The sequence below is a fragment of the Helicoverpa armigera genome, chromosome 7 (assembly GCF_030705265.1).
Source record: "Helicoverpa armigera isolate CAAS_96S chromosome 7, ASM3070526v1, whole genome shotgun sequence".
NCBI classification, from domain to species: Eukaryota; Metazoa; Arthropoda; class Insecta; order Lepidoptera; family Noctuidae; genus Helicoverpa; species Helicoverpa armigera.
In genome coordinates this window covers 3,182,541-3,209,270 of record NC_087126.1, presented here as the reverse complement: position 1 = coordinate 3,209,270, position 26,730 = coordinate 3,182,541, and the positions used below count along the sequence as shown (strand labels likewise).

General features: G+C 34.9%; 1 protein-coding gene and 1 long non-coding RNA gene across 2 annotated transcripts in view; one reads left to right on the top strand and one right to left on the bottom strand.

Annotated features, from left to right (window-relative positions):
• LOC110378459 (5'-3' exonuclease PLD3) overlaps positions 1 to 26,730 on the bottom strand; it is a 570,622-nt gene that overhangs the window by 353,369 nt on the left and 190,523 nt on the right. The gene's annotated exons all lie outside the window — the stretch shown is intronic.
• LOC135117043 (uncharacterized) lies at positions 17,964 to 18,859 on the top strand. Its single transcript, XR_010276609.1, has 2 exons — positions 17,964 to 18,177; positions 18,433 to 18,859. It is a non-coding gene; the product is annotated as an uncharacterized LOC135117043 (long non-coding RNA).

Below are 26,730 nucleotides of genomic sequence, written 5' to 3'. Positions count from 1 at the left end.
ATATCCCAATATTTTTAAATTGCAAAACTTTTAGATTATTTTGACTGGACCTTTTGCCTTTTTCCTTTATTCTAAGGTCACACAGCAAACACTTGCGTATCTGTCGTGGACTGAGGGTACAAAACACTGTTTCGGACTTCCCTTCGCTCGGAACTTGCATTAGCTGATGGAAGTTCCAAACTTGGTCTAGCCATACGTTCAATTTAGCATAGATAAGTACCAATGACTAGCTACAATATATCTTGAAGTTCAGATCACTTTTGTGACTGAACTTTAAAAAAAAAACATTTTCTATCTCTAGTAAGCAAAACAACAGATAGATAGAATATTGGGAATGGACGTTAATCAATTCACACTAGTACGCCACAGAGTACCTAATGAATAATTGCAGAAAAGCAATAACCTATTTTGCACTTGGAGAGGCCTATGTCCAGCAGTGGACTGCGATAGGCTGATGATGATGATGATGATGAATAACCTATTTTTAATCACACCTCACATTTCCACCTCAAATCAGAGCATTTGCACACTTCTACCACAGATCTACAAAAAAATATTTTCGTTGACATAAAGTGTGCCCGAAAATAGAATCTCGGAACAGCAATCTGAACTGTAGGATTCTTGACATAGTTACGTTACTACTGAAATCCAGTGACCCATACTGAGAAACTACTTACAAAAGATGTTTAATACCATACCGTGTCGGTAGCCCGCATAATCAGGTCTCTGTAACGAGGTCTCACAAAAATAGAGGAATAATTCTTTTACCAACATCCTTTGTATATTCCAAGCTTGTCTCCGTACGAACCCAAAAGCTTTGTGAATAGACTGACTGTCCTCTCGGCGAGAATTTTAAAGCAATTGTAGGATAGATAGTCATTTGCACCGAGTTCTATACAAATGCATTAATTTTATTTTGCGTCTAGCACTTTCGAAATGCCCGCGTTATTTCGTGGAAAAGTTTATTTGAGTACCACGAAGGAAATCTACGAAGTATTCAGACACAGTACAGTCACTAACAACTGTGTTTTGTGTACTTATTTACGGTACACGTTCCGGAATTTCCTTGCTTGCTCGAAACTATTTTCTTTGAAATGCCACGGTGAAATTAATTCTGATTCTGAAAATTTTAGTTCAAGTTAAGAGTTACTTATTTTTGATAATGTTTTAGAGGTAAAATTTGAATTAAAATTTTGCAACGAAAAACGTTTTGATGCTGTAAATAAATCATTTTTATCGACGACCACTAAATTATATTTTTGCCTGATCCCTGATATTATCTAATGTACCATAGATCAGACAATGTTGGTTGTTTTTTTTTATATATGGCAGATAAATCGGACAGATTCCAGTTAATATTTTATTTATTTCATATTTCAAAAATGTTTTTCCATAAAAAGCTCTTTACGCCGTTCTATGAGATTTGTTCAGAGTTTACCAATCACACTCATAATACCTTTCCCCCAGAAATATGCTACGTTCGTAATAAAATGTTAAAACTAATACTTGTTACCTGTACCGCAATGAAGCTTCACCCACATAAACAGTACCTACCCAATAGGTAGGTATAATCCTAAAAAAAAATACAAGCCGGCTTTTGAATTCACTTTTCGTAAAAGCAATTCTGTTTACGGTGACATTACAGCGCTCGCAAAGGTGCACAAACTCGTAAACCTTATCACAAAGATAATAAATAACACTTTTCTTTAACAAATTTCAGTTTGGGAAGTTCGTGCAGATACGGTGTATCTGAGAAAGTATAACTAAAGTACTGAGTCAGGGTTCCTTATCGCTAGTATTGCCGCTTCACTGACAGGGGTCTTCATAAAAATTTAATGTCTTTAATCTTTAAAGCCCTTCGAACTTTAGGTCGATGATAGCCCTAAGTTTACGAGAAGCGCGTAAACTTCTTACTTACTACTGCTTTCTTGTAAGTTTATGACGTCATATTACGTTTTGTAATGACAAGATGGCTGTTCAGATAAGTGGTGAACAAATTCGGAATATTATAATAAAATTCAGGGGGAGCATTTTTGTTAGGAACCTTACCGGAACCAAAACAATAACATTTTGTTTATGATATTTTTATTGAAGGTTAAACGGACGCTACTTTATCCATTTTATTGTTTTAAACGTGATGTTTGATAGTGAAATTAATAAAAGACAAAATCAAGAACGCGTGAAGTAATTTTCCCGTTGGTTTGGTTTTAAGTCGCCTGGGAAATATTCGAAGTTATTTCTTGGAGTACCTACATATGTCCATGTCATACTTAGTTAGTTCACATTTTCATTTGGTACAGCTAACTTTATTTTTTTTATATATATTATTATAAGTTATAGTAGTAGGTATGTTGAGTTTTTTTATTGAGCGTTATTCACTTTACTGCGGTCTATTCAAATAAATTAAAATTTTGTCTTCACGTAACTTTTCTCCGACGTTCAAAATGCGAGTGTAACCACAATAAACACCCATTGTATTTATAAAATCAAGTACTCGGTTCCGCTTTTAAATGTTCTAATTTCGTTTAATTTATTCAGAGGTTCATTCAGGCCTTCGGTCGCGTGATGGCAAAGCATAAACTATCGGTTAGAAATGAAAGCGCGGTTATTGTTTTAAATTGCCACCCGCCTTCACTGTGACAGTGGGCGGAATGCGTTATTCTACTGTTATTAACAGTAAGAAAATCAATAGAATTATGTGTGATTTTTTTTGCATTGGTGAGTGTGAATTTGGGTCAGTTTTAAAACGTTACTCTTTAGGCGCTTGGGATACGCAGTAACATTAGTGGAGGCAACTAGGTATCAACTCTTTTAAAGGTGTCTATCTCTGCGTACACCCCATTTTATAATAAGTAAAAAGCTAGTTGCCATTTTGCCGAAATATATAATTGCTCCATGTGCAAAGCGCCTTAATTAGATTTTTAATAAGTAGTTTTATTTAATGCACGTTGTTAGCATTGAGTTTATTGTATAAATTCATTTTTAAATCACTTTTTGTTTCAATATCCGCAGTTATGCATGAAAACTATTTGACCTAAATTAGCCGTAGCATGTAATTAATATTTTAATCAGATAGGTAGGTAATTAATTAAACATCAGTGTTATCAGTTACCCATCTAGTAAAACCAATTCAATATATTCAAAGACTATGAAATTAAGGGCAGAACTGACGATAAATAAACTCCCTGAAAGCAATCATTTATTCTATGACAATTTCTACCGATAAATAATTCTTCCTACAAAGCCTAATCTAGGCTTTCATTCAGATAACGCGATACAATTAATAATTATAATCTGACTGTCCTATATCTTTAGCATTTATCCATTAATCTGTACCAGTCACGCTATGTACCGCATTAAAAATCAACCACCAAAACTAATGTCGTCGTTAAAATATCAAAACTAGGTACAATCACCCACAAAAGTGGAAGTGAAGGTACAAAAAAGCTTAAAGCCGTACTAGTAACATTTGCATAGTGTTTTGTACTGTCTGCCTGACAAAGAATGTGGCGTGCCATCTATTGTGTCCGCGACAGCTAAGTTATTATTTCAATGGAATTTTTTTATTAGAAAAAGGAGGCGTTTACTGGAAAATAAACAGAGCTATTGACATATCGCTCTGGGCTTTGTGCCCGACCTTTACGCGTGAGCGAACGGTTGTTTTGACGACGAAACAATTGACGTCCATTACGCAGTTGCTTCAACTCCCAAATGTAGTATGCAAACAAAACCTTCAATGTATGGATCGCAGTGTATTCTAAAACGGTTTTAATTGATTTTTTTAATGTTCGTAGTAGGAACTGGTCGCGTGCACGTCTAGCGTGATTTGTGCGCCTCGGAATCGCGCGTGACGCCACTCGGGGAACGTTTCCTCCACAAAAGGGGGAGGTCAGCTAGAACCCCGCATACCACCGGGTACAGTAACACGACCGACCCCGTTTTACTATGAAACGACAGTTTTATTTCCCCCTAAGTCGAGACAAGAGCAAGAAATCAGATTTTGTTCGTGCTTTTTTAGCGAGTTTGAACTGGAAAGTGGAGTTTTAAAACTGGATTTGTGACTTTAAACATTTATTTGATACATAAAATATATAGGTAATGGTTTTTCGATCGTCTTTTTAAAATAAAATGTAAAATACGTATTCAGGTCATGAAAACAATTAAGTTATTTATTAAGGTCTAAATGGTTGGATCCGTATATTACATACAACGACGAAAAGATTCGGACAAAACCTCCCGAATATTTCAGAAAAATCTCAATCACGTTTTCAGAAAACATGTCTCCTATTGTTTAAATAAAAAGCGTATCAGACTGAATCATTAATAAAAAGATACTAAGAAATGGATTATTTCTCGTCGGCTAGCGCTGTGACGTCAGGGATTTCTGAAGACAGTTGATTATCGAAACGACTCCCATAAAGGAGCAATGCTTGGTTTTACACAGAGATAGAGAGTAACTAGAAGATACTTATTTAAGGAAATTCATAGCTGGTATAATATATTTTATACTAGCTTTCGCCCGCGGTTTCACCCGTGTCCCGTAGCCAGATGGTGACAAAAACCTAAAATCTTCTCCCGGGTCTAAGTAACCTCCCCTCTAATTTTCAGCCAAATCGGTCAAGCCGTTTTCATGTTATGTCGTGACAACGGAAAGCGGGTTTCATTTTTATATATATGGACTATGCCTATCCATGCTGTCAATAATATTCCATCTCCCGAGCCCTTTCCCTGCTTTCAATAATATCGTAGAAATTAATTTCGCCCTTCTAGAAAAAAAAATCTCCTAAGGAACATGAGATTTGTACGTCAAAAATAAATGAGTATTCCGCTAGTATTTCAAACTTAACGTGTGCCTAAGTGCTTCGTTAAAGTGAGGTAGTGTATCATCAGCTTTTTTACGATAAGTGTTTTATCCCAGAGAGAGTTAGTTCATACTGCGATGTCGACTTATTTCATATACAAAAAAAAATAGGTTTCAGTTGTTAAAACATGTTTAAAAATAATTTGGACCATTTTTGTTAATATCCTCAACGCAAAAAAACAACACCTTTTACTATAGTTTTGTATCTAAATTTTAACGTTCTATACCGTTTCCATCGAAAGAGCATCGTTGTTTTGATCACGCCTTTGTAAAGCGCCCACAGAAGCGAGAATAAAAAAGAATGAATATTACAAATGATTCAATTTGGAGAGACATTATTTTTTGTTGCTACTCTTGATACTCGCGATTTCTTTGGACGATATCACTTATTCGTCTTTTTGGAAGGTAATGATATTCCGAGGTATTTTAATAAGAATCCTTTATAGACATGACCTTATTTAGCGTATATTCTGTGCCAGTTTCATAATGTCGCGAGCTTCATCATCATCATCTGCCTAGCCTTTTTGTGTACTTCAATTTAATTTTGTAATCTATTCATAAAATTATCGGAAGGTATAACTTACCATAAATAGAGTTCTGTATAAGGAAATCCATTTATGCTGATCAAGACTTAGTGAAAATTCTTTTCTTTTTCGTATAGTGCTCTGCAGAAAGATAACGCTCAAAAAAACTAACCCAGTGACCGATTTCTACTAACTCTTTTTAACAAACGTAATGTAGTTATTAATTACCCTAGGCAACCTAACAAAGAATACTAAGTAGCTAATGAAATTAGCCTTCTTTCTTTAGTAGGTAAGTTTTGTAAACCAACTTAATACCTTTAAAATGTCCCTGACGAAAATTGCAAATAGCAAGGAATTTCTATTTCTTCACGAACCACATAAAAGTTAAAGGATATTTTTAAATTCCCCGACGCTAGCCGATGGAAACTGAATACAAAATTTGCTAGCACTCACGAAAATCAAGTGTTTCAGAAATGTGTTCGAAGGTGCTTAAAGAATTCACAAATAAATGTGACTTTTTAATTTATGGATTACTCGTGCATTTACTCTGTAGGGAGATACAATATTTAAGTATGAATGTAGCTTCATCCATTACAATACATACTTAAATGTTCAGTGAACTTTAAGCTTTTGTCCAAAAACATATTCATCCGAATTTTTTAGCGAGATTCTACGCTTTAAAGTTTTCATCAAATATAACAAAGCTATATTTAGTAAAAATGTTGCAATAAACAAGCATTAACACAAAATCAGATAAACAGGAAAAACGTTCAAAACACATTCATAACAAATAACCAAACATCATCGAATATATCGAAAGTTAGAAAAGTTTCATTACTGAAACGTATGCCTACAAACTTTGCCTATACCGCAAACTTTATTACGAAGAAGAAATCGAATTTACCTCATTGGTCTTATGGCGTTTTGGTCGAAGGAATCAAGGCAGTTTCTGGCAGGAAGCCAACATTGGAACTACTGGCTCTTTTTACATTTAATACTCTTAAGTTTGATGTAGTGGACCGCCCAACTTATAAGGGAACTGAGATTAATACTGTTTATTTTTCTAAGAGGTTTAGCTCAAATTGCTTTCTGGGAAAATTGGTTACATGGTTTTTTTAGTTTTATTTCAGCTATTTAGTGGAAATGTATGTTTTCATGAACTACATTGTTCTACGCGATAACATTATTTTGTTGATACTCTTTTTATTATTTCCACTATTTTATTCGTGTTTTTAAGTTTTCGAGCGTTTATTCCTTTGAAACACGAAGCATGACAAAGTATAAATCCTGTTCCACAACCAAAAGCCTTTTAAATACTCCGAAATAAAATACAGAAACAATAATATGACAGTCGTTTGACAACTCCAGCAATTTGGAGCCATTGTGTTTCGCTTCCGTGTAAATAATTTTTAATTTCCTCTTATAATTTTCATTGTGTCCCTGTAGCCCTGTAAATGTCAGTGAATATAGCTGTATTTTCGACTGGAAGCATTTATGAGCAAGTTTTTATTATGCCCATGTCGTTTGTCACGCTGAGACAGAGGCAAGCGTTAATTTGACAGGGGATCTCATGCCATACTGACCCAGTTGCGTACTGAATTTTATTTTATACTACGTGTTGGCTTGTCAATTTTTTTCGAATCATTACAAATTGTGTTTGGACGTCATTTTTCGTGTCAGTTTTGTGTAAGATTTACTTTTAAGTTTAAAGTGTATTCTTATTATTCATTATCGAGTCCATTCAGTTTATAAAAGCAAGAAATCTCTAAGTTGTACTACATGCTGACAAATAAATAAAAATACTAACTAAACTAACAAATTTTGATTGCTAAGATTAAGATGTGACTTTACCAATTGTTTGTAAAAATGGGAGGACACATTTATTTTAAACCATTTCTAAACATTATATAATCAACCTTTTCAACTTTGTTCTATTACTGCGTGTTTTCTCCAACCATATTCACACAGGAATACTGTAATCAAAATCATCCTACAAAGGACAGTGACCTAGCTCAGGTAGTTTTAAATGCCGTAAATATTTGAGGAAGCAATTCCCAATTCCGGGGGTGTATAAATCTGACAGATGAAAAGTTCATAACTAGGAAACTAATTGGTCCCAAATGGGCCGATAGTCATAGTGGATTACTCTCTAGGGTTGAAATAAACCTGCGAATGTGTACGAATGTGTATGTTTTGTTTGAGGTAGACTTAGTATTGTGATGTTGGTGTTTACTTCCTCATTACATTTGTTTATATATTTTTTCTTTTGAATTACTGCTAAATGCCATTTTAATATATATTGCCTTTATCACAAATATTCACAATCCCCACTAATACACTAAGATTGCTTAAGGCTTTTTACTTGCAATTCTTGCACTGAAAGGATTTTTTTAATATACCAAGTTTCCTTGCTTTACTTTCATTGGTACTGGTGAAAGCAATTTAACCAAATATGTACTGAAAAAGCCATTCAACAGATGCTTTAAATAAAAACGATTAAGTTTAAATTAACGAATAATATTGAGTAAGCACTACTCTCACACACGATTCCACTAAATTGAATAAAGCTGCCGTCAGGCCCATAAAATGGCATCGTCCAAACATAAGCGACAACCACCACTTTCGCATATGAAAACCAAAATATAATGACACGTCTTCCGAACCCCTAATTGATGGCACGGTAACGCCAGCAGCGGGATTACAGGGGTCAAATTAAATCAGTCGTGTTGTATTCAAAGAGCGAGTGCGATTTTATGATCCGTGAATATCGCACAGGCATTTCTAGATGTTTGGATCACATTTTTATTGTTATGGAAATACGAGTTTCCCGTTAGTTGGAAATTTCAAAAGGGTCGATTAGGATGTCTGGTTTTGAAGGTTCTGCACAATACGGAGTCCCCCTCCCTATTTGTAAGATGTACCCTCGCTCGAGTTGGGCTGCATTCCTTTCAAGGGCTTCCAGAATTTTTAGCCTGAAGATTTCTTTGTGATGTTGGAGTGACTTTTAAAGTTCGCGGTATTGAATTATGGTTTGTACGCTCGATTGAATTTTTACTACGCCGTGAAAATTTGTTTTAAACTCGCACATTTATTGGGATTTATGTATGAGGGTTTTATGAATACGTGTTGATTTATTTAGTTACGAAGTTAATAAATTGTCCTTTTCCAACGGCTTAATGTGAAAATGTTGTTATTTATGACTACGAAAATATAAGTGGCACACAGTATTTTAAAGTTGCAGTATTGAGGGTTTAATCAACAAAATCGTTAAGGTAAAAAATGGTAGTGAATATTTTTCTCCTTTCACAATTTAATAGAGTTATTTTACCCATCACGGGAGATAAACAATCTCCCATATTCATCAAAGTAGATATAACATTCACTTGCTTCAATAAGTAATCAACCTATGTATATCATTATCCTCCTTTCCTTATTTCAATTGTATTTGGGGTACTTCACTGCAAGTTTCAATAACTAATCAAGCATAATAAATTCCTTTAAAACTATACCTATCAGCATTTTTATTCAATTTTTTTTTTTTGCCAGTACAAAAGCTGACTTATAATGCCATTACGAGCACGTGCTACGCCCATTCAAAGTCCAGGCTGCAACAAATGAAGCCGACTTCTGGTCACAAACTAAAGAATCGACTGACGAAATTTTATTGAATTTTCCGTCCAATATGAGAGCCAAGTCGTTATTGATGGACGTGCCGTGACGTGGCATCAGCGCTAAAACTGCGCTTTTCACCGAAACGCTACGTTAAAATATGAAATACCTAAGCAAAATTTTGGAAGCAATTTAAGACTTTTACGACGGATAATAAAAATATTGCTTATGTTCGCGTAAAATGAAGTTTTGACAGATTTAAGATAAAAGCGAGATCTAAATTTTTGTCAGCAATGCAAATGTCTTCTCTAATCATCATTTATTTTAAAGCAAGTTTCAGTTGAATCGGTTATTCGTATTATTTTAATTAATTAATTAAACAGATCAATTTTATTATAAGTTTGCACCTTTATCTCTTTATATAAATTCGAAAAATAATGTACTTGCTGAAATGATGTAAAAAAATCTTTCATCTAAGTATTCATATAAGTACTCTTTTGCTCTCTCGAAATAATTACGAATGAGACATTTTAGCTGCCCAATTGGTGATGGAATACGGAACAATGTTTCATATCAAAATTTGGGACAAGTTTGTATCTTTTTAGGAAGGCATATCGATCACTAGAGCTGGAGTATGAGAAAATCTCATAACTGGTGTTCAATGGATTATTTGATAGATCGCCGATCAGTTGGAGTAGAACATGCTATAGAACGTTTCTGTAACGTATCCTTCAGAAAACGGATTGATTGATTGGTCAGTAGGTTCACATGGTCCACATTTTGGAAAGCCATATGCTTCAAGGACGTGTGTCAGGAAATATGTCATGTTTAAGAGTGTTCCAGAAATTATTTTTTCTCGTATGTGTAGTGTCTTCATCATTTAGTCAGTTAGTCATTATAAGACTAAATCAGCTAAGCTTTAACTATGTATTCCAGCAGTTTTGGTATGGACGGTTTACTATATCAATTTTTATCTGTCATGTTCCTTTCCACTCTACAACAGACCGAAACAAACGCAAACAGACACAGCTTAACAAAAGCAAACACACAATCCAACCAGCATTTATTACATAGTCCACAGTCTAAACACATAACGTGAAACCACACGTTGATTTGATCCGGAACAAATAAATCATGGTCCTAAACGAACCTTCACTGTTTAAATATTCCAGTCCCGAGGGGTTTCGTGCAAAACAGCGCATTCATGCATTTTTAGTCACTGTTGCAGTGCGCGAGCGAGCGAACAAATATAATGGCAAATGACGGCATAATGTGAAAGGACTGGATTTAATCATGCGTGTTTTTATTGGGGACAATAATTTTCATAGTGTTTTGACAGTCTTGGGTTTATTTAATTTTTGCATAGGAAGCGTGACGAAATATCATCACGAGGAAGTGTCTAAAATTTACGAAGAAGATGTTTTCGTTGGACGTTACTCTATACATTTAAATTTAAATTAATGTTTCAAAGGCTAACAGGCTTTCACTAAAATTAATATCCCAGAGTCTTTTAGTAACTAAATACAGCTTGACACACTATCAAACCGCAGTTTTCAATGTACAGAATTTTTCATACAGTCCCTAAATATGTGATTTATGAAAGAGACTTGTTGAAACACTTGGGTAACGGTTCAAATCTCGCAGAAAAGCAAGATGAATGTGTGTGCTGCACATTTGATGCCTGAAAATGTGAGACGGCGACTGCAGATTGTTTTTTGGGTTCCTTCAATGAAAAAGCAGAATAAAAATATTTTAAACCAGCTCCACAATTTAGAATGAACTGTTGTTTATGCCACAGTATGTAACGATAAAAATAATATCTCAGTACCTATAAATAGTTCCCTATTATATTGGAAAGAAGACAACGCACTCCATAACTTGAGTAACAGAAAGATTTCACTTTCAGTTCGGCAGTTTCTTGTCACCGAGAATCAATAACTTCTAAAAGTTCAATACCTATTGTTGAAAATCAGCAAATGCGGTGACAGTTAAAAACACACACTGTCAAAAAATTCAGTGTCAAAACATACGGAACCCTCTGAAAGGTGGGACAGAATTTCGTCAATTTTTAAACTTCACAAGTTTGCAGGCATGCAAATTACGTGAACTTAGTTCAGAAATGGTATTTCTGCAATGAAAAACGTACAAAGTTGTGCTTTCTTTTTCTCTGGAGTAAGCGTATTGCAACTCTTAAAATGCATCAAACAGATTGAGTTTACGAACTCGGGTATAGAGCAGAGAGCAAAATTGTCGGGTAATTTTTGTGCAAGACTTCTTTGAAACTCATAAACTATTTCAAAAAAGGATGTATGCAAACATTTTTGTAGTTTGCATTCAGATTTTCTTTGAACGTTGTCGATGTCATAGCTTTTCTACACAGTACTTAGCATTTACCTCTATAATGTTTATAATTAGTTTGTCCATATGTTTTATGCACATAGAGGTATTGCCTCTTTGGTTTAATAATTAATCGCACTTTTTTGTCTTCTTCGGCTCCTAATTGAAAAAATGTCATTGAGTTTTTCGCTGATACCTGGCTTTCCCCGTCGAATATCACCGAATAGAAGTAGCTAAAAGTATCATCATCTTTAATATAAACAAACTGCTTCATATAATTATGTATCCTATTATCATTCGTTTAATTCAGATTACGAGCGCTATGAACTGCGGTATATTATACAAACAGCCATTAGGAGAGACTAACCGACTCAAGTAACTGCCCATTTATATGCAAATTTAGCAGTACAAAGATAATTTAAGGGATTTTACTTCTAAAGATCTATTTGAGGTCATAGGTGAGGATAAGAAGGGTACGTAATAAATTATACAAGTTTGAAATGTCAGCTATTTTAGAACGTTATTTATGGGAGAAGAAGTACGAAGATTAGCCTGTTTCGGTAGTTTAGGCTAGTGTGTTTGGTTAGGATTATGCTAGCCTTTCTAGACCCAGGTGATAGGTTAGGTGCTGTTATTTTAAGAATAGATTTAAACCTTGGCTTTAAGGTATAGTTTTAATAGGATAGAGTATATTAACAGTAAAAAATTAAGCCTACATCGATGCAAACAAAAATAACTATACATAAATAATTTCGATTCAAAGTCCATGGTATGGTGAGGTTTTTGCATACCAAGATCCTGCTCAGTGCAAGACGTAAAAAACCTATAATCAAATACAACAAGACTGCTGATTAAGTAGATCAAACAACAAAAACAAAATAATTGCAGACACCACTACTTCTAAAAAAGTTGCATAAACAACAGACGAACATTATCTATCAAAACAAGTCCTAAGCAGAAAAACTGAGCCAATCAAAACATAATGAGCTCAACTCAGATATAATCGAGGAAAAAAATCCTATGTTTAACAAACACGCATTTAGAACTAAACAGGTTTCAACACGTCATCAATCATACGTCAGATTGACGTGCGGTGTCAAGTTTGACAGTAATGAAATTTTACGCCCGCATCATTGCATTTGCTTCGGTAATTACGTGGTAAACTGGACTGGTTGTCAGTTTTTTTTATTGATAGTCACTGTTCTGGAATGTCGTTAAGAATATTGGTTGAGCCTATTGTTTGAGAAGAGGTTAATAGCTAATTTAAATGTTGTTTACGGCTTTTTTTATCGCCTCCGTTGTTTGTGATTTTATTTTTCTAGCTATCATTTACACGAGTAGGATTACAGTCGCTCAAAGTAATTTCCTTTTGGATTTTGACTTTATATGTTTGTTATACAATTTTTTTATAAAATATATATGTGACATTTAAATCTGACTGTGATTATAACGTTTCATCTTCATCTTTAGTTATTATTACTTGACTCCATTACCTCGAAGTAACTGAGCTCCTTTTTGCATTTAAATTAAGAAAGTGTAAAGAAACATGTTAAAAGGATGTCAAAAATTAAAAATAAAATTAAGCTTATCACGCCGTTCTTAAAAGCCAATTCACATACCTACCTCACCCACAATCCAATCTTCAATCAGGATTGTCAAATTATAATTTACAGCAGTCAAGACGTTAAACGCAAGCTCCATTTCATTTAATTCAAACCAGGCCAAGCTAATAAGGCAAGTATTAAAAAGCTCTTAAATCGAAACGGCATAACACAGAAGCAACAAAAACTGACATCGAAATGTGGATACGAATAAAGAAGACGCTCTGTGACAGTCGGAGATTCCAAGATATAAAAATACAAACTTAAATCTGCAGCTACCGAACTCCCAAATTAAGGAAACGTAGCTCTTAATGCTCTTGAAATAAAGAACAGAGTTGTGCATTGAGTGCAAGTTGTAAATGAATGGTAATCTCGATGTCTTTAGGTGTAAATTATTCAAACGCGGCTCATCCAACGACGCTTGGCTGATTCTACTTTTTTACCGCCGTAATCCCGTCTTTAAACATAAACGAAGGAATTATTTAGAGGGCTCGGATCAAGAATTAAACCACAAGTTGTCACTGTTGAATGCTGATTACGACCCAAATCAAGGTTTTGGGAGAATTTTTAAGTGACAGTATCAGTGAGATCGGTCTCTGTTGTGAAACAAATAGCGTAATTCGTATGAGGGTTGAGAGTAATTTTTCGAAATTAAAATTCCTACATGTGTCACAACATTTGGCGCATTTGCATTAATCGAATAATTAAAGTAATTTAGAAGCGGTTTAATGAGGTCTTTATCGTCAATATTTTCTTCTAAAAGACGGATGGAAATCTAGAAGATCTTTTGCAGGATGTATCACATCACAAGTCCTTTTGACTAGTAACCTAACTATACCTAAGGCTAAGTAGTTCCTGTTTTATCGTACCCACAGTAGAATTCCCACTTTGATAGATACTGTTTGTCGACTGCAAATTCTAACCCGCATGAGCCAAGAAACATAGTTTTAAGCTCAAAATGAGATTGGAATTGTTGCAAACTTCATGAGCATGCCAAATGCTTAAGAGCTTTATCGCTTTATCGTTGGCTTGGTGGAATTAAATTATTTAATTACTTTGAGAACGAATAACTTTGTGATGTTATGTAGTAGTGCATTTTTTTATATCACTGAAAATAAAGGTTTATGAATTAACTACACGACTTTTTCATCTCTTCATAAAAAAAGTGTTCAAAAAACTCATACAGGTTGACATATAGCAACTTTTTGTTTATTTTTAAAGTCCGCTTAGCTTCAAAATACATATTAATATGTAATGGATTCGATCGATAAGATTTTGAGGTGCAAAGGTGGCGAAGCGAGAAGAACAAAGTGCGGTCTCATGAGACTGGTCAGAGTGGCGATGCAGGGTACTCAATAATGTAGACTTAGTTTAAAATTCTTCTTGGCTCTGTGTTATACGACGTTTCGTCACCAGCTACAAGAATTTCAGTTTGAATTAAGGTTCATTTCAGAGTCATTTGCCCTACCGCAGCGCTTAAATGCCACAAGCGGCCAAACATGACTGGCTGATGTGGTACTGCCAGAGTACGAAAATGTGCGCTGCTGCGGCGATCCGCTGCAGAGCACTGAAATGTACCTTAAAGATACTATTCTTACAACACAGTCGTAAACACACATTAGGGTTGAAATAGATTACGCAGTTACAGAAAACGTCAATGATAGTATATAATTATAGCGCTTGTGTACGGAAATAGCGAAATTGATTAGTGGAATTATGTATAATGTGTCGGCTATTGTGAGTTTCCACCTTGTTTCAGCGGCCATTTATGTACGTAAAGTGTAGGTATCAGCATTATGATATAACTGTAATCTATGCTCCGTTTAAGTATAAATGATCATAATATGTTGTTCTGAGTTTAAAAATACTTTTCATTTACATTTACCTACTTTTACAATACGTACATATTTATCCTTGCTTTAATCACATCTTTAATATAATATCAAAAAGATATTCATTGACATTTTTTTTTGCATTGCAAAATCTGAGTCTTTAAGTGCAAAAAGTAGACAAGACTGTCGGTATTTTCGCCGAATCCACGTTAAATCCTAAAACCACCATACTATTTGATGCTAAACCGCTCAGTATTCACAAAATCGTATATAAAGTTTATTACCAATATACCGTTTCATAGCCACCTCAGGTTGCAACATTATCAAACGGAGCATACCGTATGGGGATCAGAAACCATGTAGGGACTAACATGCAGGTCAGTCTTACAACACAAGCTAAGCGAGCGAAAAGCAGTGACCGAGCTATGTGAAAATGTTTTAACAGCCCGCAGTGCGATGCGAATTCCATAGCAAAATGTTTGAAATAACTACATATTTTTAACTAACATGTGTAGAATAGTATGTTATTTTTCAAGAGAAACTTCTTTCAATTCGTTGTTTACTATTAATTGAAGCAGAATTTCAAACTCTTACTTTTAAAAGTCTGATAGAATATGAAACACGACTTACGTCGCAGACTATCTAATAATGACAAAAGAAGAGAGTATATCAATATCGCGTCGCTTGCTCTATAGCACAAGCCTGTAGGTGCACATCGTGACCGCTTGGCCATTCGCTGCGCACAAATCGCGTTCATGTCGCGCTTAGTTTATAGTACTGCCGGCGGCATCTCACCATGCCACTGTATACGCCTTCCTTCGTGGACACCATCTTCGGTATTAAGGTTACATACAGACTGATATAAAGCGTCACTTTCTTGTTATAGAGCGAAGATTTCCACTCAGATAGCAGTGACGTGTGTGTGGTCGACGATCGATGTTTATACCCGATATGGAGAGATGTACTGTTAAAATACTGGCTTTCAAATGAATGGTGTTAAAAGCTTTATGTGCCATTGCATACAAGCGGATGTCGACTACATATTTCCATAACTGAAAACATTTCCACCTAAATTGAAAACTCCTAAATTGCTCCATAAAAATACTGCTACCAAACTGCTCACTCGCAGAAATAAATTCAGCCGTAAATAGCAATTTGAAATTTCCTGCGTTGTGCATATTAAAACATTTCATTCGCCGTTTCAGTAGTTGCTCCGCGGGGCGTGCACAACTCCACGGGACGTCGGTTGAGTGCACACTACAAAGGTCGAATGTGATGTGTTTTCCTTTTATTTATGTGAACCTGGTGCACTGGGCCACGTCACTAATACATAACGCTCAAACATTCAAAGAACAACCTTGGTACTTTGTGATAGAGTATGTTTTGCTGTGCTAGCATTTAAGTGTGATTGCGGGGTTGTGATTAGCTAAGTGTGATGAAAATTACCTACGTGTTGTATTTGCTAGGGAACCTTTCCTGTAGCAGTGTATTTATTTATATCAATATTTTTTACTGCTGGCAATTATTTCTAAAATAAAATTTAACTTTAGTTTGAAACTATCGAGATGGTAAAATATGTGCCCCACGCAACCATGTTGCAGCGACCTGACTGAAAAAAACGACTTTATCAAAACTCAGATAGAACTATCGTCACAGTAATTGCAACAAAAACTTGAAACAAACAAAACGAGTTAATACTTTCCATCCGGCCCCGCAATATTTCTCCCATTCTCTATCTAAAAAATCCAATTTCGCATCCGTCGACAACACGTGACGCCGAAAAAACGCCTCGTCTGACAAAGGCGTCATAAAGTCCCCAAGTAATTCATAAAGTGGGAAAGTGCTGTTCCTCTTGCGCCCAGGCGATTCGCTGCACGACACCCACCTATTAATTTTTACGATCCATTTAATTCTTTAACCTGGCGGAATCGATTTATAACAGTTTTATCGCCAGTTGAGATTTAACGTGCGTTGTAAAGCTTCTGTCGGTGTCTCGATACAGTATTGCATCGCGAGCACGCTATTGAAAACCGAGTGAGAACTACTAATTGGATTTTCTACTTCATTTTGTGTTTATAAAATGTGTGGCCATTGTATGGATAGCATCTGGTATGCCAGTAAAAGATTGTGCAAAGTTTCAATTCATTAGAGTTGAATTAATGATGAAAGCTTCCGAATATTTATTGGGTTTACTTCTTAAAAGAAACAAAGTATGTACCGACTGTTTATGTTCTAATTGGAAAGATCAGCAGCTAAAGATAACTTTTCCATAAAGGATGGATAATGATAATACTAGTCTACGCAGGTGTTTTAAAATGGTAAGACGCTCTCGACTATTTTACGTGTCTCACTAGCAGTTATCATTTGTAGTCATTGAGTAGGTTAGTATAACTTTAAAAATTAAGAGTAGATTATATCAAAAACAGACTAAGAGAATAACCACAAAAAAACTTAAATTTTAGCTTAAAATAAATCTTAGGTAGGTACGCTTAAAAGGCTCATGTTCTCAACTCACAATACCGAGACCGTGGCAACAAAAAACTAGGTACATTACTCCGAACCTAAATCACTCTAATGAAAACATTTTCCTACACGACACGATAAAACCTTCGGCGAACAAACACAGGATCTCTCAGCATTGAACGTGAAGGTCAGGTAACAAAGAAAAGTTACCTCATTTGTGTCACATACCCTTTCAACATGAATACGCTGATTAAATTACATACAAAGAACTTGAGCGACGTTGCCTCAAAAGAGCCTTGAAATTTTGCGAGATTAAAACCCTGGGAAAAACTAGACGAAATGTACCTACAATTATTTCGGGGTAGTTTTCCACGGCTTTTCATGTTGTAAGCACAGAGTATTTGAAATTATTGTTACGAAACAAATGAAACTCGAGAACGTTTTGACAATACAGCTATAGCTTTGTGTAGGATTCTTTTTTCAAATGCGATCATTCTAACTGATGTTTAGGATTGTAATGAGCTCATCTTTTTTAAATGCTATGAAGTTATATTGTGTGTGTGTTACGTATTGTGTTGTAATGTAAATAGGTTTTTTTCATATGAGTCAGACCTAAGTGTTAATCGCTGATAAATGATCTGACACTCCATAAATCTTTGAAACAACTGTTTATTATTCCATAGAATTTTAAGTGTAATCTACATGCAAAGATACAATACGACATAGACACTAGGGGGAAGTCCCGTAACGCCGGGCGGCACCTAGCGCCGGACACTCGTACTATTTAAGCGTGTATAAATCTGTTCGATTCAAAATACAAGTGAAAAGGGCGCGGGGGGCACACAGGTACAGGATCATGCGCCACCCCTCACCTGTGACGCACACGACCACGGCAGGAGCAACCGTTAGCTGGTTTAGGTGCGAAATCACTGCGACAGCTAAATATCAATGTAAGTAATTCTAGTATATTTATGCATTTACATTTGAGTGGTATTCAAAGATAAAAGTAATATTTGATTGTTATCCGTAAAATGGTAGAATATTATAAGATCTTTTGAACAATTTTGGTAGGTACCACCTAATGAACGAAAATGTCTGTCCCTTAGCGCCGGACACTAAGTCGTCCCTTAGCACCGGACAGTAAACATATGAATATTTCTTGTGAGAATTTACGTCATTCATTCTAATTACTTAATTTGTTTTAGATTATAGAAGAAAGAAGATAATTAAAATGGAAGACAAGAAAAAGAACGGATCCTGGGCGCCACAGAGCTTACAACCTGCTATTGATGAGGTTATGCCAAAAAAAGCGAGACAATTTTCGTAATTTGCTTAGAAGACTGGATCCAGTGCTCATCCTGTCGTGGGTGGATACGTGAAGTATGTGAAGACATTCTAGAGTGTGAAAATGGCTAAATATGCTGGTTATTTTGAAATTTCCAGTGCTAGGGGTATGGCGCAAATAGCCGTCCGGTACTAGGTGCCACTTTTTAAAATTACGTTTTTTGTTATCAAGGTTTGATTGATAGTATTAATTATTTTAGAGCAGAGGTTGCATTTTTGATAATTTAATTTGATTTCTAACTTTGTCATCTTATATAAATCATAATTTAATAAACATTTCTTAAACTATTTTTTGTTTTATTTATAAATAACCTTAGGTGTCCGCCACTGGGGGACTTCCCCCTATATGTCATAACTATAGTAACTATTTATAATATCCTATATTATATAATTTCTGTAAATATATTTTAATTTTTGAATACCCTTGAGACAACAAAATCCCCGTAACTGCAGTTATCAACGTTTCAGTAAACGCAACGATGCACGCGTTTCAATCGTAAATCAATGACTGCACTCGCTCTGCATACTCAGCCATTAGCACAAACCAATGCGCGCGACCCGCTCTTTTATAAGCGGATTACCGTGCTAAATTAAATATAAATAGTATCTATATATCTGTAGGTATATAGGCACTGCTTTTTTAAATGAGTCGTGTCATAATTTTACTTCATAAGAACGTCTTAAAGCAGAGCAATAGACGAGTAGATAATCGTTGTCTTAAATTCCAGTTTCAAGCTGTGAAAAAAGTATTTCTAGATAATTCAATTTACTGATACTGAACTTAAAATATCTATGACGGTCCTATAATCAACAGTACCAATTACGGTCATTATCTTTTTCATTACTTTAAATAGATGTTTTGGATTCTCGTTCCAAAAAGAATTCAATTTTGAAGATTTTAGGATTTCTGTTTACCAATGATACGTAACAAAGAAACATTATAGTAATAGTCTACCATTGTACAGATGCAATTAAATTGATTTCTTTTGTAGCATTTAATTTTCAATGTCTTCGGTTGTTCGGTTGAAAAAAAGTTTTCTTTCAATGAAATACTGAAAAAAGAAACAAAATTAGAGAACTTTGTAGAGCCACACAGCTTGTAATACAGAGGCAGTTTTCAAGAATGATTTATTTTCTTTTTAATGTAACTGTGATTCAAAGAAGTCAAATAACATCTAATGGGCGAAATCAGGTATTATAAGCCTTAAAAAGTCGCTTCTACTTAACCTTACATTGCCCAGGTAGGAACTAGTACAAACTGATTGGATGTATGTATAACCTTACAAAAATAAAACAGCACGTATAACCATTTGATGTTCATGTCGATCGTGTAACTCTGTAAATTGGCGTCATTCGCGCGTGACTGCTATTTTGATACAAACTAGATTTTAACAATCGTTCGTGTTTTGTTTGCAGAACTTTTTAATATTAGGTACAGTTTGTTAGCGCTCATGTAAACTTTTTTCATTTGAATACTGGCTGGCTGGATTAAATGGTGTTCTATTTTTAAACTTTGCGTTCTGGTAATTTGAATGTGGAATTAGACAAAACCTTGACATAATTTTATATAATTTACTTTTTTTAATTCAAAAATATTCAACAGATAAAATATTTTAAAAGATATTTTATAATCTTTAAGAGGAAACCTAAATTCAGTCCGCATAAAAGATAAAACATAATGTCAGATAAAAAATACGGCTTAATTTTGAGCCGTTTCCAAGATCATAGATAGCCGTGAATTAATACTGACCATTTCTCAGCACTGTCTTACAGTCTGAATGTTAAATCGAATAGAAAATTTCAAATCGCTTAGATCTCACTGCACAGGACTTGAAATATAGGCTTAAGGCGCCAAACGAATGAATATTATATTTAGACGTTTATTTTAAAATTCAATGGATGCATTTGTCGTTATTAGTACTCATATAAATTAGTGCGACAGTTGAGATTTTGTAGCCAAGATTATAATTTTACTGACTATTTTTTTTTCAAATAAGGTCTTTAGAAGTATCTTTACCAATTACCTTAGTAAATTCTGAGAAAAATTGTAAAGAACGTCGAATTAAAATAAGTAGTACTCAGGTTTATCATCTCATAATTTGTACAAATTACATTTAAATTATTCAAGTACATAATATTATGTATCTTCAAAATCAACATTTTGTCTAGCCATTTCCCAACTACATTAGGGTCAATCTAAACGCCTTCAAATTACGAATAACCAGATATAACATCAGACCAACACTAATACCTAAACCATAATCAAAACGAACCACACTAAAATCAACACCCCAACAGACAACTCTTAATTATCGATACATCATACCCCAAAATCGATTCATAACGCGAACTAATCAAAACTGATCGTTTGAATCAGCGAGTTCGCTGCATGCATTGAAATCATAAATCAATTGGATAGCCTATTACTTTGTGTGCTCAGCCATTAGGCGTGCAGTCGGTGTAAGTGCAGCCCTAACTTGGGAACTATCGATATTGTAAATTAAGCTCGAATGGTGAAGTGAAATTGGGCGTTGTGATTAGATATTGGAAGTTGTGTTTGTTTTGTTTTGATTGTGTTGTTAACGGTGGTAAGTTAGGGAATTGATTACTTAGCTATATTCTGACCATGCAGTATAAAGTAAACGTTGTTGCATTTTATTTGCAGTGAACTACTAAGTTCATCACTATTTAGAAACGTACGAAGGAACTATGCAGTTCATTTTACAGTACCATCATATGAGGAAAAAATAATAAAAACATATTTTCATTTCATAACTCGCGCAAAGTAGGGAAACTGCGTAGTTATATGAACAAACGAAATGCCATGAATTCTATGCAACAACATAAAGAAGTCATGACATCATATTACTATTCTTCTTATGACATTTTTACGAGCTTTAAAAGTTCATAGCAGACCCTTCTAACTTAATATTTTCTATAGAGTAAACTGTGTACTTATGTACCTACCCAATATTAGATATATGATTTTACTCGTCAATTTGATGATTTTTGTAGTCTTATAACAATTAGCTAAAAATCATATTTCTCAAATAATACCAAGCTGAAATAACATAATTAGGTACTTTATAACTCACAAAAATATTTATTCCACATATTTAACCCCCACTGCTTTATCTATTCAACCTTTTCAACGAAATCCATTCAATTTTCGAATGTTTAAAATACGTTACAAAAGGTCGCACAATTCCTTCCATACAGAACGCATTCAACTTATGACGGATGGCGGAAAATCAATTTCCACGACCCCTGACGTCTCACTTACGACGCAGGGAGGGTCCCTACGCACTGATCTAGCTGTTTTTCACCTTCGTTACACACGTCAAAATAAACAAAAAATGATGAATATACCACCAGGAAATAGCCTAATGTGTATTTTAATGATTCGTGGTAAGGGTCGCTTAATAGATGTTACTTTCTTCGAGGGGTTGCGAGTCAAATGGCGTAGCGAATCAATTGATGGTTAAATAAAGGACACGTGACCATACATATATTGAGTACATTCGAAAAACTACAACTATCTGAAATAGGTATTAGCTCAATATAAAAGGTTTGTTCAGAACCAACTCCTACAATGTCCATCAGCAAAAATTGACATGCAAACATCTATTCAATGTTCCCCCTCTGTCACGTTTCCCTAAGTTTGATAAAACACGACCCCAAAATAGTTTGTTGACAAAAGCCTACGCTTCTGATGCCTCTGAGAGGAAATCGCCTAAAGTCCGTTCTCCATTTTACGTAAGGGACGAGGAATTAAAGTGCGTGACTGTGTGTAAAGATTTAATCGTCTACGGAAAATTCACTTGAATACAAGGGTTAGTCAAACGTTGGTTAATAACCCGAGAATAAGGTTACTCGAAACTTTTAATTATCAAACGTTTATCGCTGTTTTTATTACGAGTATACGATCGGTCTTGCTATGTGGGGTCACAGCGCGACGAAGTTTCATAGATTATGTAAATAAATACGATGTGGAATGCTATGAAAGTTTATTGTTCAGTTCCTTAGTATAGTGGCGTTTGTCACGGCATTTTTATGAACTACCAAAATAGGTATGTTGATGTGTTCTAATAAAACTGGCACTGACGTCATATGTGGATAAATGCGCGGATACATACCACAATCACTATAGTTATACCGTGATTTGACTATACTGCGTTACACTAAGCAAGATCAAGTCAAACCTTTTATTGTAAGAACATTTTAGAGACTGCCAATGCACCTGTGAGTGATTCACCCACACACCTACATACGAAAATAAAAACAATATACACTTACAATGGAATAATGTGCAAATGATACGTAGTGACTCGCGACCTGTCCAGACTAGGGTGAGTTAAGGTTCGCACTTCGCGTGACTCCCCTTAGCATCCGGGGAGCGTGCAGCGCTGACGTTACCAAACTGTATATATTTTAATACTGATCAGAATTGTACTTCATTTGTTTTGTGGAAAGTGGTTGATTTGTTTTTGTTTTAATTTGTGGTTGAATTTTTTTTAAATTAAATAAGGAACACCATTTCAACATCAGATACCCTCTCACCATTTCTATTTACATGTGAGCTTCCATTCTGTCAGGAACAATAGGATTATGAAATGAATACATAACGCAAAAATATAAGTAGGTAATGTAGGCAATTTCAAGAGTTACAATCATCCAAAAATACGACAAACTGATAGCATGCCACTGACCCCATTTGTATTCTACTAACGCAATATACAAAACATCAACCAGGATTAAACGTACAAAGGAAAAAACCGAAAAACTACAAACAACTACACGCCCATTGAAATGTTTATCCTTTAACAAAGCATCGCGCATTCCCTGCCCGTTGCCACCATTTGTCGCCCTAAGTTTGACACCGAGTTGCCCGTCGAAGGGAAAGAAGAGAAAAAAGTAAATATTTCACGGCCCTACTGCACCCTTGTTGGAGGAATCACGCGTCGCTTGCGCGTGTTTGCACGAAGATGGATCATTGGTACGCGCGACAAGTTAAGCTGTAGACCGGCGGTTGACTCGCCGCGGTTGGAACGCCGCTTTTATTCGATCGCGCTGAGAAACAACAAATCATGATTGTCACAATGATTATTTGTTGTAATATTGTTTTATTTAATAAAACTGTAAAAGAACAAAAGCTTGTTTGGCATGTAAATGCAGTTATGGTATTGTCACAGTAAATAATATTTCCACATACAGCAATCATTGAAGTTTCAATAGAGAATATATTTTACAGTTTATACACAACACAAAAATGGTGCTATTGTAAATTATTATTATTTTATACAACTACGTATGGTTTCATAATAAAACCACTTTTCAACCACAGTGCAAACATTGAAATAATTTCAATGAATGCCATTGACTATGATACCTAGATACATATACTATAGCGAATAGCAAATATAACACTACATGGTAATAAATGATTGAATACAAATATGCGCTGAATAATGTTCCTTATTTATATAAAAATCCAAAAAAAAACATATCTGACCAAAATAGACAAAAGACAATTTATCAGTCTGTTGCCATCTTATCTAAACCATATAAAACATCTCGGAGGACAAATAATTTTCTTATCTGAATGACTTATGAATTATATCTTTTTCTTGCAATTTTATGTAAATCCCAGCAGCTCTTACCTGCATTCAAAATACAACTGGGTGATTGAATGGCGACGCTCAATTAACGAACTAGCTGTTTGATTGAAAGGCTATGTTAACCAGTTGCGATTTATGCTACATAAAATGCGATAAATAAAATAGTTATCAAAAACAATTCATTTTTGTTTCAAGCGTTTGAAACGCCCATCTACGTATCCAGAGCTCCCTCGAAGATGGATCATCGAGACGGCGGGGGGCGAGCGATCGCGATAAACCGACGCGATATGGAAAACTGCGGAATGTGAACACCTAGCTACTCGTACCTCGCCAATGCAACTACTCGTACATTCAGTTTGTGTACCGCTCTTATTGAATGTTCACACCTGTGTGTATGTTTGTATGTTGTGATATATTTATATTGAAATAACAATCGCTGTTGTTGATATTTTTGAGTGATGAAAAGTACCTATATACCTATATATTTTATGAATAATGTGTGTTATATAATAAATTCAACAGGTACATACTATGTATAAAAGTTGTCCTATGCCTGAAGTTACTCTGACAATATTGTCATTATTAAAAAGTTATTTTTTACAATACAACCTAACGACCCAGCTTGAGTAACATTCATGTTTATATTGTTTTCGTTTAGCATAAAACAAAAACAAGAGTCACAAAGTCTTAACGCTAAACTTAAACTTTACCTAACAGAACAAACATTCAAGAAAAATAAGTTTACTTTTAAAATTTCAGCTCGGCAAGTGACAGCATGTTCTCAGTTGGTTAAGTAAAGAGACTTGTTAACATAACTCAGCAATCTAGGCCGCCTGTCCGGGCATAAAACAAAGAAATAGCCTATTAAACTCCAAGGTATGTTGCGAAGAAATTGTTCTAACTACCTAACCAGTGTAAAAACGTACTTACTCCTTAAGAACTTGTTTGTTTTGGTCGTAAAGTCGAAATACCTATTACAGTGCGATACTTAAGATTTTCGCTAACGAAATTGTGTGAGGAAGCAAAATGTCTTGAAGTGGTTAGCGCGGAAGAAAAATGATCTAATGAGCTATAACGTTTGTCTAGGTACTCGTCAAAAATTGTTGTGAAAATTGCGTGTGTGAGCTAACACAGCTTTTAAAGTCTTACATTCAAAACATGTTTTATATCTTCGTATTTTATACAAATCTTGCTACTTATTGTGCTGCTATTCTTTTCTTGTCTCCTACATTAAAAGAGTTTATCAAGGTCCTCAGAAAATCCGATTACTGGTTACATTTTCAATAACCTAACCTCGTATACCCATGCAACTTTTCAATAAATACTTCGATATGGAAAGCTAAATTGTATGCACTCTATTTTCCATTACGAACTTTTTAAAGTCGTATTAAGAAAATGCAAAAAATATTATTGGAAATAAAAACAAGTGAACTTAAAGTGCTAAGTTTACGTCAGATACATGCGTTTCTTTTGTCACCATCTTGCAGTGAGTTTTAAGCAAATATTAACATTTACTTTTGACATTTTCTTTCCCCTCCCTTTGCCTATGGAACGCCCTTTTAAAATGCGGTGAAAATGTTTTGTAATATCCGCAAAATATCTGCAGAATGTGGTTGGAGTGACAGGTAAGCAAACAGACGGATCTTTCATTAGGACTATTTCTATGTAAGACACGATTTTCACATTTGCAGCCAGCAATATTATTTTATTATCACCTTTTTCGAAGTACCTGCACACACTGTATTATATGCTATCGTTATGCAAATCTGTGAAGGAAAACATCTACCGAAAATCATATCCGCGGTTCGGATAACATTTTCAATAACGCGGCACGTCCCTACGTTCGCACAAAGTTCGAAATGGCGCCGTACCAAAAGAACACACACTTAAAATGGCATTATCTTCTTATTTTTATATTAAACTTGAACTGGGAGGAAGTCTTGTAATCGCCTTAAGCTTTTCATCATTCAGGGACAGCTGTCGCCCTCGACATGTTCCCCTAAGATTTTTTACTAAACTTAGTTTAAATTTTATTGAGGTATTGTTTATAAAGTCTTAGAAAATCTTTTGAGGGAAGATTTTCCTCGAGATTTTCTTATCCGCTTCAAAAGTTTGAAAATGGTGTAATCATTCTAAGTGAAGTTTTTTTTTTATAAAGAGACATAATTTTTCTAAAAAGTATGATTCCTAAGCAGTTATTTTTTATCTGCAGACAAATCTTATATTAGACCTACCTAGTACCTACGTATGTTGACATAATTCCTACACATGAGATTGTAAGATGAAAAACGGCTGATACTTTCAGAAAGGAAATTGATCGCGTATGAGATCTTTACACTTCATACACAAAATACATGTCTGATTACAAATAGCTATCATGACTGACGATCGAAAAGAACGGGAAATAATGAAAAAAATCGTTACGAAGACCAGACTCATAATCATTTTTTCTACATGGAATAAATCAATTCATCGTATCAATTTTTCAAATCCGTGCACCGTTGGACATAAGCCTCTTTTTAGCATCCTCGACTTTACAAC